Source organism: Mus musculus, chromosome 9, assembly GCF_000001635.26.
Source record: "Mus musculus strain C57BL/6J chromosome 9, GRCm38.p6 C57BL/6J".
NCBI classification, from domain to species: domain Eukaryota; kingdom Metazoa; phylum Chordata; class Mammalia; order Rodentia; family Muridae; genus Mus; species Mus musculus.
Genome location: NC_000075.6, coordinates 84,581,459 through 84,595,125, shown reverse-complemented (window position 1 = coordinate 84,595,125; position 13,667 = coordinate 84,581,459). Strand labels below are relative to the sequence as shown.

At 36.8% G+C, this 13,667-nt stretch overlaps 1 long non-coding RNA gene across 2 annotated transcripts in view; it reads right to left on the bottom strand.

The window, feature by feature from the left end:
* Window positions 1–12,985, bottom strand: part of Gm39388 — a 31,353-nt gene extending 18,368 nt beyond the window's left edge. Inside the window, exon 1 of one of the 2 annotated variants that reach the window (XR_870968.1) lies at window positions 12,812–12,985. This is a non-coding gene — a long non-coding RNA (predicted gene, 39388). Of the gene's footprint in view, window positions 1–12,314; window positions 12,381–12,811 lie in introns of those variants that run through there. The other variant, XR_870970.1, reaches the window with a different exon arrangement.
* Between the last annotated feature and the right edge of the window lie 682 nt (window positions 12,986–13,667).

The window sequence follows — 13,667 nt, the reverse complement described above, 5'->3', positions numbered from 1 at the left end:
CTAATACAAGGAAAGTATCGTCAACTTGCAAAGAATTCCCTGAGAAAATAGAGAAAGCCAAGTCCCTGGAAGTGCTCAGGCTAAGGCTGGAAAAATATCTCACTGGAGGAGGGATTCCCGTAAGATAACCTCCCAGACCTTTTCCAGATGCACTCCATTAATTTACTAGGGATGCATGCCCATGTGAACTAAAGGTCAGAAACACAAAAATAGCCAAACACTATTTCATGAACTCTTGTAAATTTTGCAAAGGCTAGTGTTAGAGTGGGATCTGGAATCATGTCTCTGGGAACATTTTCAGGAATGCAAGATTCAATGGAAGCTTAATGAATTCTGTAACTAAGTCACTGGAGCTGAAAAATAAAACTATCTGAAAAGTTAAATTCCAACTTTAGTTCTTCCCCAGCCTGACTGCATTTATACTTCAAATTTTTCAAATTGCAAATAAGTCTAGATTTTTCACATCTTCTCATACAAACCAGAGGAAATATAATTGCCATATATGAACGCCATATTTGTTTGGTACTATCCTATATTGTAGAATAGTCATTCCTTAGTTCCTTTGTACATATCAGGACTTTTATCTTCATAAAAGATTTATACAGGCCTGCAGTGTATCATCGTGTTTGTTTTAGTGAGTTTTATTTATTAATTCAAACAATACTTTTTTCTCCTTTTTAAGAGTTTTTTTTTCTAAATAATCCAATTAAAAATGGGATACAGAGCTAAAATTCTCAACAGAGGAATCTCTAATGGCTGAGAAACACTTAAGTAAATGTTCAACGTCCCTAGTTATTAGGGAAATGCAAATCAAACAACTCTGAGGTTCCATCTTATACCCATCAGAATAGCTAAGATCAAAATACTCAAGTGACAGCACATGCTGGTGGAACAAAGGGAACGCTCCTCCATTGCTGGTAGGAATGTAAACTTGTACTACAGCTTTGGAAAGTGGTTTGGCAGTTTCTCAGAAAAGTTTAGAATAGTTCTACCCCAAGATACAGCTATATACCCCTGAGCATACACCCAAAAGATGCCCCACTATACCACAGGGACATTTGCTCTACTTTTTCATGGCAGTTTTGTTCATAATAGACAAAAACTGGAAAAAAAACCTACATGTCCCTTAACTGAAGAAAGGATCAAGAAAATGTGGTACATTTAAACAATTGAACACTATTCAGCTATTAAAAAACAAAGACATTATGAAATTTTCAGGCAAATGGATGTAACTTGAGAGTATGGTCCTGAGTAAGGTAAGCCAGATCCAAAAAGACATACATGGCATATACTAACCTATAAGTGACCATTAGCCATAAGTACAGAATAACCATGCTACAAATCCATAGACACAAAGTAGCTTGGTAATAAGGAGGGCCAAAGGGAGGATGTATTAATCTCCCACAGAAAGGGAAATAAAATAGACATTGGAGGTGGAGGAAGGAGGGAACTGAATGGAAGAGGGGGTGAAGAGGGTAACAGGATGGTGGTGATCAAGTATGGAGTGGTAGGGCAGGAAAGGGCTGTGAGAAAGAACAGAAATTGGTGAAGTACATCTCTTGGACTAGCCAGAGACATGAGACAAGGAAAGCTTCAGGGATTTTATGAAGGTAACACTAGCTAACACACCTAGCAGATAAGGATATAGAGACTGAAGCAGCTACCATTTGTAACCAGGAAGGACTTCCAGCAGAAAGAAGGACACATCAACACACCCACACCTTTCACCCCAAATTTGTCCTACATAAGATGAACAGGGATAAAGATAGAGCAAAGATTGAGGGAACGGCCAAGCAATGACTGGCCTAACTTGAGACTCATCACATGGGAGATAATGAACCCCTCATACAAACAATGACACTCTGTTATACTTGGAGACAGGAACCTAGCACAACTGTCTCCTGAGAGACTTCATCCACTAGCTGATAGAAACAGATGCAGAGATGTATAGCTAAATATCAGTTATGGTTTGGGGAGTCTTGTGGAAGAATATGGAATAGAATAGAACAAGCTGGAGAGATCAAGGACACCATGAGAAGACATATGGAGTCAAATTAACTTGGCCCATCAGGCCTCAGAGAGACTGTACCACCAACCAAAGAGCATTCGGGGGCTAGAGCTAGACCTCCTACACATTTGTAGCAGATATGCATCTTGGTCTTCATGTGGGTCTCCTAGCAACTCACACAGGGGCTTCCTTTGACTCTGTTGCCTACCATTGGATCTGTTTCACCCTAGCTGGACTGCTTTGTCAAGCCTCAGTGGGAGAGGATGTGACTAATCCTGCAGTGACTTAATGTATCAAGGTGACATGGTACTCAATTGGAGGGGGTGACTTTCCCTTCTCTGAGGACAAGGGGAGGGATAGTAGGGGGAGACTTTTAAGAGTGCAGAACTGTTCATTGAGGGACATCAAATTTGTTTCCAATTTCTGGCTATTGTGAATACAGAAGTAATGAACATGGTTGAGCAAGTGTCCTTGTGGAATGATGAAGCATCCTTTGGGGATATACCCAAGAGTGGCATAGCTGGATCTTGAAGTAAATCAATGTCAATCTTCCTGAGAAACCAGCATACTGATTTCCATAGTGGCTGAACAAGTCCTACCAGCAATGGATGAGTGTTGTCCTTTCCTGTGTCCTTGCCAGCATGAGCTGTCATTTGTTTTGTTGATATTGGTCATTCTGACTGATATAGATGAAATTTCAAAGTCATTTTGATTTGCACTTTTCTGATAGCGAAGGATATTGAATATTTCTTTAAGTGCCTCTCAGCCACTTGAGTTTCCTCTTTTGGGAATTCTTTCTTTAGAATTCTACCAAATTTTTAATTCGGCTATTTATTTTCTTTATGTCCAAGTTTTTGAGTTCTTTTTATATTTTAAATATTATCCCTCTACCACTCATGTATTTAGTAAGAAAACGTATTCCCATTCTTTAGGCTCTTACTTTGTCTGAATGATGGTGTCCTTTGTGTGTTCAGTTTCATGAGGTCTCTTTCATTAACTGTTATTGTTTGCTCCTTAGCTTTGTCTGTTCAGAATGACTTTTCCAGCACCAATGAGTGCAAGCCTACTTCCCATTTTCAATTCTATCAGCTTCAGCCTTGTGTTGAGGTCTTTTATATATTTGGAACTGGGCTCTGTACAGGGTGACAAGATTGCATCTATTTGAATCCTTTACAGGCAATATGACCAGCAACGTTTGTTGAAGATGCAGTCTTTGTACAGTATGTATGACTGGTGGTTTCTCAAAAATCAGGTGTTCATAAGTATGCAGAATTATGTCTTAGTTTTCAATTCTGTTATGTTGGTCAATGTAATTTTTTATGCTAATATTATGCTGTGCTTTCTTACTATAACTGTAACACAATATAAAATCAGAAATGGTATACCTCCAGATTTTTCTGTTATCATTCAGGAGTGCTTTAGACATCAAGGGTGTGTGTGTGTGTGTGTGTGTGTGTGTGTGTGTGTGTGTGTGTGTGTGTGTCTGTTTCTATATGAAGTAGAAAATTTTCCTTCTAAGATCTTTGAAGAATATTATTGGAATTTTGGTGGTGACTGAACTGAATCTATAGAGAGATTTTGGTAGTATAGCAATTTTTACTATGTTAATCCTACCTATCCATGAGCATGGGAGATGTTTCTATCTTCTGATACCTTGTTTAGTTTTTTCCTTCAAGGTCTAATTTTTTCATTAAAGTCTTTCACTTGCTTGGTTAGAGCTACTCCAAGATTATATATAGATATAATATGATAATATATATATATATATATATATATATATATATATATATATATATATATATATGATGCTGTTGTGAAAGTGTTGTTCCATTATTTCTTTCTTATTACACCTGTCATTTTTATATAAGAAGGCTACTGATTTTGTATGTTAATTATGTGTCCTGATACTTTGCTGAAAGTATTTCTCAGAATTCCCTGGTGGATTCCTGCAAACTACCCTTATTGTGTTGAGATATGTCCCAAGTATCTCTACTTTCTCGAGAACTTTTGTCATGAAGGGATGTTAGATTTTTATCAAAAGCCTTTTCTGCATCTAATGAGATGAACATTTTGTGGGGGGTTGTTTTTTGTTTTGGGTTTCTTTCTTTCTTTTTTTTTTTTTGTCTTTCTGTTGGGTTACTATGATGGATCCTACTTGATTATGGTGGATGATCTTTTTCATGTGTTCTTGGAGTCAGTTTGCAGGTATGTAACTAAGAATTTTGGACTCTATGGTCATAGGGAAATTAATCCTGTTTCTTCATTGAGTCTTTATGTAGTTTAGGTGTCAGTGTAACTGTCACTAGGAGGCATGTTATTTAGAGTAGTAATATTTGGTTTTACATTTCTCCTTTGTTAGCATAATTACATAGGGGTGAAGGCTCTATTTGGTACCAATTCAAACTCTCCACGTTCAATGAGTTCTGGATGTGTTGTTTTCAGCAAAGTTATAAGGCTCTGGACATTCTTTGATGAAAAACTTTCAGTTACTGATCATTCTTACACTTGCTTTCAATCTGTTTAGACTCTCAGATCATGATTCATCCTTAATTGTTATCTGTGACTGGAAATTTCTTTGTTTCTTCTAGGTTATCCAATTTGGGTACATAATTATTCATAGTAGTCTCTTACAACCTTGTTACTGTCTTATAATCTATAAGAAACTGAACTTTACTGCTGAAGTTCCACCCTTTTCTCACTCGTTTCCAATGGTCATTTTGCTTAGAAATGGAGAGCAGGCAGCTCAACTTGTTGAAAGAATTAAGAGGGTAGGTAAAGATCTCTGACAAAATTTAGAGGCATGAAAAGTGTAAACTCCGTGTTTCTTTTTTTTTAAATGTAGCATATGCTTATAATTATCATTTTTAATTTTAATTATTTGAAAAAACAAACTGTTATCATTTTCTTAATGTGCTTTGAATAAACTTTCACAATTATATACTTAATTACATGTAAATGTATACATTTAAATGCATGCCATATTATATTTGAGCTTTTACAGGAACTCAGTGTTTCAAATAATAGAAAGCCAGTCGTATACACAATGTAGGTCAGGAAATAACTCTGTCAATGTGCTCAAGTGGTCATTTTCTAATTAGCAAACCTGTTCTTTACCAGCCACAAGAAAAGATCCATGATACTTTTGCCTGCTGGAATGTAGGATGCACTTTTCATTGGTCTCTGTTTATGACATTTGTGGTATGAAACTTAGAGAGCAGAGAAGGCATCAGATTTAGCTGGTCAAAAATACTTCATGAACCAATTTCAATTGTTAAGGAAAAACATTGGTGAGGGATGCAAAATCCTTGAATTCACTAGAATAAATTAATTGACATCTTTTAAAAGGTTATATTTACTTTTAGCAAGGAAAATGCGTAGTTCAATGAAATAAATCTATGTTTGAAGAGAAAAGTATATTTTATCCTGTCAATGAATTTGACAAATATTTCATGTTGTATGTAATTTAATGAGCATGAAATATTTCTCAGTAATTATTCCTCATTTCTCATCTCTAAGAAAAATGAAACCTGAATCTCCAAGAAAAGTTGCCAGGAAAAAAAGTTTACATTTGCAGATTTAAATGCGGAAGTGTTGTATACACTTCCATATTTCCTGGAGAGGTTGAAACTTTATTGTCTTCCTCCCAGCAACTTAGTTCCTTAAATAATGACTCTGAACTTAAACATTTACTAATAAATGCTTAGACCATGAGCTTCAGCTCATTCTATGACTTGTTCTTAATGTATTGTCCCTTTTACTCTAATTTGAGTTCAATCCTGTCCTTGTCTCTTTATGTCCATCTCAACATCCCAGGGCAAATCTCCTGCATCTTTGACTCTTTGCCAGAATTCTCTCTATTCCTGCTGGATGTCCCACCTCCTATTTCCTGCCTCAGCTCTTTGGCCACAAGTGTTTTATTGACAGAGATGCTTATAAGAGATTCTTCAAGAGGTAGCCCTGGATGTGCATAACTGGAACTCTGCACTACCTGCCCAGCAACACTGAGATCAGAATTTTGTTTAAGCTCTTTCACTAAATGACCTTTAGTTTACTAATGTGTCAGTAATGGAATGCAAGGTAGATATTTTTTCTCTTATATAACCTTCTGTACTTTATCTTGAATTTTTAAAAATGTGTGTGTCTGTGTGCATCTGTGTGTGTGTGTGTGTGTGTGTTTGTATACTGCAAGGTAGATAGTTTCTCTTATGTGATCTCATATACATTTATCATGAGTTTATAAAAAATTGTGTGTTTATGAGCATGTGTGTGTAAAGTCATTGGAAAAGCACAGATTTGCTGTGTTAACGACCTCAGAATTCGCTTAAGCTGGTTTGCTAACACATAAATGCCCTCAGCTACACACAGAGCAACAGCTGATTGTATATCCTCCTGGATTTTCATGTTTACACACACACACACACACACACACACACACACACACACACATATACACATAATATTATATGGTATACATATTTAGATAGATAGAAAGAAAAAATAGAGAATATGAACACCATTCTTACTTAAATTGTAAATTACTCAAGAGAAGTCGTCAAAGATTTCTTTCTATTTTATCCTGCATTCTGCTTAGCCTGGTCTGAACATGCACTGAGGGATAATTAATAAATATTTTAGATAACTTTAGTCCAAATTTAAAAGGAGGAATTTATTACTACTATCTTATTTTCCCATTCTGTTATGGGTTATGAATATAGTTTAAAAAAAAACTCTCTTATCCATAGAAATCCTGGGTAGTAGGCTGAGCACTGCTTTATACAAGCCAGTGCAGTAAACGGTGCAAGAGAGAAAAGCAAATGCATATACTGACCCCACGTCTATGAGCCTCTGTGTCTCAGAGACCTCAGCAAAGAAGTAAACAGGGTCTTAATGCATTTTGCAGATGATACTAAACTGGGAAATGCTGGAATAATAAAATGGGCCCTAGCAAGGAAAATAAAGTAAGACTCAAGCTGGAAAAAAGAACTAACACATCGAAGGGAAAAATAATTCAAAACACAGATTCATGAGGAGGGATAAATCTGGATTGCAACACTCATAGCAGGCTGCCCTGTGTTGTCCAGCATCAGAGGTGACATGTCATAGTGTTCCTTACTAAAAGTCTCGAAGGTTAGGTTCAAGGATTAAAGGTCCATTTTGAACTAGGCATGCGAATATAACTAAGTTATGTGACTAAAAAGTGAACAATTAAACTAACAACGGGAATTCTAAGTATTCATAAATCTACTTACACAGAACTCAGACAAATAGAACAAAAATCAGGTGGCAAAACACATTCTGTAGGGTAAAAACATGAATGTTAGCACTGTCCTATAAAACCAAGCCTGATTATTTTGGTCAATGGGGTTCTGTTAAAAAAAAAAAAAAAGGCAAATTTGAAATGTTCTTCAATGGATCCAGTATGGTGATTAATTTATTTTCCCACCTTATTTATTGTATCATCACAGGACCATTCATGGCAATCTTCTTCCAATGTCAAATCATCAGCCAACTACTTCTGATTCCACAAAGGTAGATTAAATGGATCCATTCTATCTACCTTTCTGTTTAATGCATACTGGTTTTATAATAACTAGTGCACTCTGCAATGTAAAATGTTTTAATCTAAAGCCATAAATCACCTTTGAAAAAATTGATTACAGCTTTAAATGCCTCTTTCCCACCTATCAGCTGGTATTTTGTACATTCACATACCTTCACTGGATATCATTCACATCGAGAATTTGAAAAGGGCATAAGTGCCTCTGCACCAAGTAGATTAGCATGAAAACCAGACAAAGGAGAAAAACAGACTAAATATATTATGATTTTCATCATTAGACTGTTGCTCAACTCCCATTTGCTCCACCCTGATTTCTTTTATGCCAAGAATATGAAACTACAATTATATTCAAGGTTTCTAAGAGAAATACATTTTTCTCTTTTCCTCAATAAATAAAAATGCCTATACTTTTTCTGTGTTGTTTAATATATGTTTTCATTCTGTTCAGGAATATTTAGACTGCAACTGATTTGTCAAGTGAGATGGCTTGAACTTCCTATTTTGTCTTTTTGAGAAACAAGTTTGTCTAAAATACATTGAACTGGATAAATATATGAGATGTGGTATATATGATAACATATATCAGGCAGCAAATAATGCTCAAGTCCATTCATAGCAATACAGAAATATTTAATACCCAAGCCAAATTCAGAATTCACATCTAATAAACAGTTACCATGATTTAAAAAGTAGGAAAATGTATAAATCCGCAATACTGTATAAACAAAGTCAGTCCCAATAGATAAGGATATTGAAGCATCTATTAAACATATAATGCACAGGATTTTAAATTTAAAGAAATTTGGAAATATAGTTTCAAATTAACCTTCTAGAGCTAAAAACATAACATATGAAATGAAAAATACACAGGATACATCAGTGGTTGAAGAAAGATTAGAAAACTGAGAGGTAGAACTGTAGAAAGTATCTGTAATGAAATCTAGAGACATTAAGTCTAGGAACCCATGAGACATGAAAAAAAAAATAGAAATTTCATGTACCTGTAATTTAGGCCATAGAGAATTTAAGGTTGAAGAGGGATAAAAGCTGAAAAGCAACTAAAAATCTTCAAATCTAAAACATAACTAAATCTACATATTTGTCATTACTGAACTCTAGACATAACTAGTCACAAAAAGGATCAAAGATGACACATAACACACATTGGCACAAATCTATTCTTCAAAACAAAGGAGTTTAAGAACAAGGGTAACTCAAAGTGGCTTAGAAAGAGTTAAAAACATTCAAATGTCTTAATCTAGCCTCCAGTTTGATTGTATTATTCTGAGTTCAAGCTGGGGTGCATAGACTATTAAGGTCCTCAAAAGTTTACCTGTGCAGAGAATATAGAATATCTCTTTAAGGTTCCATTTCAAATGGTCAGTGTTTCTAGAAATTTGATGCTCAATATCCACTGTTGTGATGTTAATGAAAGCAGAAATGACTCCCTATTAAATAGCAAGTTAAGCTCATACACAATAGTAAATACAAAATAAAAGGGGAGGATGAGAAAGGAGGAAAAGAAAATGAAGAAGTGGAAGAGGAAAGTCAAGCCATTAAAAAGAATGGGGCTATCCTAAGCTATATCGTTCAAATCTTCTTTGAATTTTTTCATAAAAAGGCTATACTTTAAATCAACACAGGGAGGGACCTTAGATGAAATGCCATACAGTAGGGAGAGGGAACTTATAGAGCCTACCTCCTACAGGAAGACAGGGCATCAAGTGTGGGAGGGGGGCTGCCATTCCACAGTCAAAACTCTCACCAATAATTGTTCCTGTCTGAAAGAACTGCAGGGAAAGAAATGGAGAGGAGCCTGAGGAAAAGAAGATCCAGAGACAGGCCCAAAGTGGGATCCAGCTCAAGGGGAGGTACCAAGGCCTGACACTATTACTGAGGCTATGGAGTGCTCACAAAAAGGGACCTATCATGACTACCCTCTAGAAAACCCAACAAGCAGCTGAAAGAGTCAGATGAAGATATTTGCACCCAACCAATGGACAGAAGATGCTGACCCCTGTGGTTGAATTAGGGAAAGCCTAGAAGAACCTGAGGACAAGGGCAGCCCTGTAGGAGGACCAGTAGTCTCAAACTCTGGTTCACCAACCAGGCAGCATACACAAGCTCATAAGAGGCCCCCCAACATATATACAGCAGAGGACTTCCAGGTCTGGGTTCAGTCAGAGATGATGCACCTAACCCTCAAGAGACTGTGGTCCCCAGGGAGTTTAGAGGTCAGGTGGGGTGGGGGTGTGTGGTGGGGGCATGCTTGTGGAGACAGGGGAATGGGGAGGAGGTATGGGATGTGGAACAGAGAATGGACTGGGAGAGGAATAAAATTTGAAGTGTAAATAAATAAATAAATAAATAAAGATAAAAAACAAAACAGATCTAAATGAGCACATATGAATATTTACAACAGTTTAAAGAAAGTTGATAAATTTGGATGTTTATTAATAATCTGGCCAAATATCAATAAGATATTCTGCATACTTAAAGATAGATTTCTTAGGATATAATATAATTAGACTTATCATTTTTCTCTTTTGCACTTTAGATATCTAAAGCATTACAGCATACAAAGAAATGAAATTTGTACTTAACAATCAAGCATACATTATTCTCCTTAATTTCATAACTGAGTTTTTCTTTCATCCAACTAATAAAATAAGGCTAACACATTTTAAACATCCAGTCTGCTATCTCTACCATTCTTTCTATTATAGGTTATTGGTGGAGAATCTGCATTGGGTGACATCATCATCTATGAAATACCTAAGCTTTGTCTTGCCATTCACTTTGTTTTAGTTAATTAATTGATTTACATCTCAATCAGAGCTTCTTCTCCCTCCTCTCTTCCCAGTCCCTTCCTCTCATCTCACTTCTTCCTTTACCCCTTCCCTTTCTCCTCAGAGAACAGGAGACCTTCCATGGATATCAACCTACCTTGGCATATCAAGTTTTAGGACTGAGTGCACCTTCTTCTACTGAAGCTAGACAAGGCAGTCCAGTTAGGGGAAAGGAATCCAAAGACAGGCAACAGTGAGACAGCCCCTACTCCTGCTGTTAGAGATCCAACCTGAGGACCAAGCTGCATATCTGTTATGCAGAGGTTCACAGAGACTGAAACACCACCCAGAGAGCATCTGGGAACTCTGGGAGGGACCATGCCACTCATTTTTTAAAAAATAATCCCATAAACTTGAATGAGGACATACAGAGTCTTTTCTTTTCTCTTCTCTTCTTTTCTTTTATTATTATTATTTTTTTTACATTCCAGATTTTATTCTCTCCCCCTTCTCCTCTGTCCAGCTTCTGGCTTGTCCACATCCCATACCTACTCCCTACCCTGTCTCCACAATCATGTCTGTATCACGCACCACCCATCCAATCAGACCTCTAAACTCCCTGGGGCCTCCAATCTCTTAAGGGTTGGGTGCATCTTCTCGGATTGAACCCAGATCCGGCAGTCCTCTGCTGTATATGTGTTGGGGGCCTCATATTTGCTGATTTATGCTCCCTGAGTCCAGTGTTTGAAAAATCTCGAGGGTCTGAGTTAATTGGGACGCTGGTCCTCCTACAGGGTTGCTCCCCTCCTCAGGTTCTTCCAGTCTTTCCATAATTCAACTACAGGGGTCAGCAGCTTCTGTCCATTAGTTGGGTGCAAATATCTGCATCTGTTTCTTTCAGCTGCTTGTTGGGTTTTTTAGAGGGTAGTCATGACAGGTCCCTTTTTGTGAGCACTTCATAGCCTCAGTACTAGGGACCTCCCTCCCCTTGAGCTGGACGACACGTTGGGCCTGTCACTGGACCTTCTTTTCCTCAGGCTCCTCTCCATTTCTATCCCTGCATTTCTTTCAGACAGAAACAATTATGGGTGAGAGGTTTGACTGTGGTATGGTAACCCCCTTCCGCACTTGATGCCCTGTCTTCCCATTGGATGTGGGCTCTATAAGTTCCCTCTCCCTACTATCAAGCATTTCATCCCTTTGAGTCCTGAGAGTCTCTCACCTCCCAGGTCTCTGTTGTATTCTGGGCCAACCTGCTACCTCCTGAGGTTGCCTATTTCCATTCTTTCTATTGGCCCTCAGCACTTCAGTCCTTTTCCCTTGCCCAATACCAGATACAGAGTTTTAATGCAAAGTCCAGGTTCCCACTGGTCTACAGTTCTACTGCCTCATTCTCTCAAAGTCTATGATTGCTATGTGTATAACTATACCTTATTTATATGTATAAATTTTGATTTATAAGTTATAACGTTATCTGAGAAAGTTAAGCAAGTTTTTCAAAGATACACTGCTGGTTAAGTATATGTTTGAGCTTTGAACTCAACCACCTAATGCTATAATCTCTGTATTCTTGTGTAATGCATTTCAATGCTGTAATCTTAGGATTAATGTTGCTTATCCACTTTGTCCTGAGGTGCAGAAAAATGTTCAAATTTTCATCAAAATAAAAGGTACATCCATGGTCTATTCCTTTCTCAATACCAAAGGAAAAACTTCCATTATTTTTATTAATATTAAGAACAAAACCTACATTTAGAGTCATATATTGGCTTTTATTATTAATTGCAAACAAATTATGGAAACCAAGTTTCTTGAATTTCTTAATGAGCCTTGTTTTTTTTCTCAAAAGCAAAGTGAATATGCACTCTGACAATTACACTCAGATTTTACAAGTTCTATATAAAGCTATGTTCTTATCATCATGATTGGAGAACATTTAGCCCAATAATATTCCTACCTGATATGCTACTCAGAAGTGGATTGAAGGAGAAATTGCCAGAGGTGATACAGAAGCAGGTTTCTCTCCACATTGTCTATGCTGAAATATTATCAAGACCTAATTACTACATCCAGTAGCCAAATCCTCAGAGTTGTTACATATTTATCTACTTTATAGTCTCAATCAGTATATATTAATATTAAACAGCAGGGGGATTTGCTATGGAATTTTCTGTGCCATTCACTACAGCATAGAGAGCACTTAGATTGTGCTCACTCCCTTTCTTACTCATCTTCCTTTCCCCTTTGATTGTCTATAGCAACTTTCTCATCTGATTTCACATAAAAGAAAACAGATTATACTTAAATTTGTGTCTAATTTCATTTAACATTGGTGAGGATGTTAAGTATGCAGCCAGTGTGGACATTTAAAAAAAGCTTAAAATATCAAGTCATTATAATCTAAGTCCGCCACTCGTAGGCATGCACCCCAAAGAGTGTAAATCAGATAATTACCTCCATGCTCATGCTTCTCATCATATTCTTCTCAGTGATTAGATGGCAAGATCAATGTAGGTGAACATCACTGCATGGATGGAGTCAGAAAGCATAGTCTGTATACACAGATTATACTTAAATTTGAGTTGTGGTGAGTAGTCCACGAAACAGATTTAACAGCAGAGCAACCACACCTCTGGGAAGCATGAGGAACAAAATGAGATCACAGTTAGTTATGCTGTGGCTAGGAGACTATACCAGAGTTCGAAGCCAGGCTCCCCTTCCTAAAACTCTGACATGGTTCTCCAGGTTTAATTTTTTTTAATAAATAAATAAAATAATTTTGATTGAAAGTAGCCATCATGGCAATGATTTCTCTGATCATGAACTAGAATGGGCTTATAAAATAAACATAAAAATCAATCTTCTCTTAAAGTTTAATAGTCACGAATGAAGGTAGAATTGTGATTGTATAAATTGAATGGGCACCTGGCCAATCTCAATACATACACAACCTTCATGCAGAAGTCTCTCCCATCTTGGGCAGCAAAGAAGAGCTATTAATTTAAAACATTACTAGTTCACTCATCAAAGCTCCACAACATTAAAGAAACATGATAGAATCAATTCTGTTCTTGATGTTAAAAGTCAACTAAGATATCATAAATTAAATAAGATGTGACTTTTAATTAATGACTAGACTGCATAGGTAACAGTTTTTAGGACATAACACCGAAGACATTAACTGACTGGCAAGAAATGGCAAAGGTTACTGGTCTGGCTGTCAGGCATAATAGTATCATGCAGCTTTTGTTTTATAGCTGTGTGCTGTATAAATAGAAGAAGTATTCTATTCATACGATTCCATCTAAGG